Raw genomic sequence first — 4,049 nt, 5'->3', positions numbered from 1 at the left:
AGGTCAGAGTCCTGCCAGACGTCCTGAGGAGAAGAGCAGGGTGGAGGGGGCAGGGATTAGTATGATTATTGTTATTATTAATCATAATTTCTTAGCAGATGTTCAAAAAGACACGAGGGGTGAAACAGCTGTCTAGGGGTTATGACCTTTTAACAACACACTCACATACTAATGCTATCATGATATGTGTGTGTGTGGCTGCACTCTCACCCGTCTCGCTCTGAGCGGCACCAGGAACGCAGACACCTCCTCCAGGAGTACACAAAGGGCCAGTGCGGGCAACGCACATCTGGAGCTCAACATCTGCCCAGGAGAGAGAGAGAGAGACAGATATTTTAACCTCATGATTGAAACATTCTCTAAAAAAATTAGCAGAAACTACAAGCAGCAGCAAAAACAACCAGCAGGTGTGTATATGTGTGAAAACGGAGCATTACATATCACACACTATCTGAATAAATATCACACACTGAACAAATATCACACCCATTGAATAAATATCACACACACACTGAATAAATATCACACACTGAACAAATATCACACACTGAACAAAATATCACACGCACAAAGTTTGAATACATACACACATACACACACACTGAATAAATATTACACACAGAAATGCTACTTCCGACAGCAAACGCATCCCTCCCTGTATCTCATAACAGGGTTGTGAAGAGAAGACCACCGACGATCTGACAGACCCACCCACCCACGGAGCAGCCAGCTCTCCCCCGACAGCAGGGTTGTGTGTTTCGGCCCTGTGCCCCTCGAAAGGAAGCGTCCCAGGTTCCTCCAGCGTTCCTCTGCGTTCTGTCTCACTGTTCTGAGCCGTTTTCTCACTGTATTTTGGACCGTTTGTGTAACTGCACTTTGCCATGCTTTGAGCTGCGAGTCTCCCTAGATCAGGGCATCTGTACAATGCACTAGTTAGAGCTCATCTGGATACTGTGGACAGTTCTGGGCTCCACACTTCAAGAAAGATATCGCTGCTCTAGAGGCAGTTCAGAGGAGAGCAACCAGACTTATTCCAGGTCTGAAGGGAATGTCCTACTGAGAGACTGAGGACCTGAACCTTTTCACCCTGGAACAGAGGAGACTACGTGGGGACTTGATCCAGGTCTTCAAAATCATGAAGGGCATTGCCCACAAAGATCAGAGAAGCGAGCGGCGGCATGTGGCAGAGATCTTACCGTTCTTGTGGTCCTGGTCTCTGTCTCTGTCTCTTGTCGGTGTTGGGTCTGAGATGCTCGAGAGGGTCAGTGATTTGCTGGGCTGCGTCTCCTCTGTCTTCTTGTGTCTCCTCATCCACTGGGTTTATAGCCGGGGAGACAGGGAGGAGTCTGTCTTCAGTGGGTGTTTATCTTAGGAAGAGAGGGGCGGGAGTTTGTGTGTCTGTGTGTGTGTGTGTCAGAGTATGTGACCATGTGTGAGAGTGTGTGTGTGAGGGTGAGTGTGTGTGTGAGAGAGACAGAAAGAGAGAGTGTGTGTGTGTGTGTGTGTGTGTTTGTGTGTGAGGGTGAGTGTGTGAGTGTGTATGTGTGTATGCGAGCGTGTCTGTGTGTGTGAGAGAGAGTATGTCTGTGTGCTTGTGAGTGAGAGTGTGAGCTAGCGCACGTAGACACAATTTTTCTTGCAAACACCCTTCTAATCGTAATTTCACTTCCGAAGCATTTACTTACATTTATTTCTTTAACCTTTGATACATTGTCTCAAGAGGTAACAGTCTTATGCCTGAATAAAAATAATAATAATAACAATAATAATAATAGTAATAAAGGCACTGGATGGACAGCAGAGCCCAGGTGTTGAATCGGTCGGATAAGAGCTGTATTTCTCTGCCTTTACTTCGCTTTACAGTTTCTACGTGACCGTGCGTATCAGGTCACAGTGCCGTATGAGTTCAGTGTTTTCTGCGCTGGCTGCTGGCGCTCTCTGGCACAGTGTGCTGCAGGTCTGCCCGTGTGCAGCGACAGCGCCGCTGCTGCCCACTGCTCTCAGCTCTTTCCAGATGCCAGACCATCTTTACAGTAGAGCGTATCAGATAGATTTCCATTATAGAAGAGCTGTTCTGTGCACAGATCTGAAAATAACGAATATTTCACAAAAATGTTTTTGATTGACGTCGCAGGCAGAAAAGTGTCCCAGTTGTCACCCCTATCAGCAGCCCTGCTGGACTGGACTGGACTGGCCTGGACTGGACTGGACTAATAGCTCACAAATGTTCCCAGTCAGTAGAAAATGGTGATACGGTGTGAGTGTGTGTGTGTGAGAAAGAGAGAGAGAGAGAGAGATTGTGTATTTGTAAGTAAGAGTGTGTGTGTGTGCGCGTGTCTGTGTCTGTGTTCTAGGACACAATAATTGCGCCCGGGCCGATACGGCAACCCCAGGGTCATCAGTGCTGGGCACACGATGTGTGTTATTTGTGTTCCTGTGTTGTTGACTCCTGAGGAACAGAGATGGGGACGTGATTAGGGGCTCCCACCCCCCCACCATGACTGTTTATGTTCTGAGGGTCATCCAGAACTCACACACACACACACACACACACTCTCACACAATCTCACACACAAACACACACACACTCTCTTTTCCATTTTCTACTGACTGGGAACATTTGTGAGCTATTTGTCCTGTCCGGTCCAGTCCAGCCTAGTCCAGTCCAGCAGGGCCGCTGATAGGGGGCGACAACTGGGACACTTTTCTGCCTGCAGCGTCAATCCATGTCAGCTGAAATACATTTTTGTGAAATATTCGTTGTTTACAGACCTGTGCACAGAACAGCTCTTCTATAATGGAAATCTATCTGATACGCTCTACTGTAAAGATGGTCTGGCGTCTGGAAAGAGCTGAGAGCGGTGGGCAGCAGCGGCGCTGTCGCTGCACACGGGCAGACCTGCAGCACACTGTGCCAGAGAGCGCCAGCAGCCAGCGCAGAAAACACTGAACTCATATGGCACTGTGACCTGATACGCACGGTCACGTAGAAACTGTAAAGCGAAGTAAAGGCAGAGAAATACAGCTCTTATCTGTCCCGGGAACGTCAGAGCTGCACAGCACCGTGACGCTGCGGGAGACACAGCGCTCAGCAAACTGCACACCATCACATGTCAGGACCAATTCAACACCTGGGCTCTGCTGTCCATCCAGTGTCAATCTGATGCCAACACTCACTCCAGAGTCATCGTTCAGGAGTGACAAGGCAGATATTATTATTATTATTATTATTATTATTATTATTATTATTATTATTATTATTATTATTAAATATAAAGGAATGCTTCAGAAGTGAAATTACAATAAGAAGGTTGTTTACAAGATACATTTTGTCTACGTGCGCTAGCTGGGGTAGCTAGGATTTGTTTTCCGGCCCTGTAATTCCCTGCAGTCCAGTCCCATGATGTCCAGTGGGGGGCTCCATGTCCCGGCCCACCTGCATCAGTCTGCGTTCCCCCCCTCGGCCCCTGGGGTGGTCCTTGTCGGCCCAGCTTTGGCCCCACACTGCGCTGAGGGCAGGGCGGCGACGCTGGCAGAAACAGTTCTAGGTGTGACTGGTCCTGGGTGGAAAGAGCTGCCCTGGTGAGCTCAGGGCAAGAGTGGGAGGGGTGGTTGCTAGTGAGACTCACAGTTTACATCAGAAACCTGCCAAAGCATGACAACCTGCAGTAACGCAATCAGCACAGCACACCGTCAGCACATTAGTGCGTCCGAGCGAGCTGCACCCTGCATCTCCTGCAGAAGTTGTCTGAAGCAGCTTTCAACCTGGGGGTGGGGTTCCAGACACCTGCCACTATTTGTGTAAAGCAGGGGGACATTGTTTTTATTATGAAGACATGTATTTAAGATGTGTGACCCCGGGGGTGTTGCGAGTCATTGTTGGGCCTCTTTGCAGTCTGACACAGAGACAAGCGTGTGTCTGAATGTGCCATTGTGTCGGCGTATGTGTATGTATGTGTGTCTGTGTGGAGCCCTGAGCAATAACGAATCTGTTTCTGCCCAATTTAGCCCTTTGCCCTGCCAGCCTGCACGCGCCGGGCTCCCCTCTG

The sequence above is a fragment of the Amia ocellicauda genome, chromosome 14 (assembly GCF_036373705.1).
Source record: "Amia ocellicauda isolate fAmiCal2 chromosome 14, fAmiCal2.hap1, whole genome shotgun sequence".
In the NCBI taxonomy this organism is placed as follows: Eukaryota; Metazoa; Chordata; class Actinopteri; order Amiiformes; family Amiidae; genus Amia; species Amia ocellicauda.
This window is presented reverse-complemented; position numbering follows the sequence as displayed.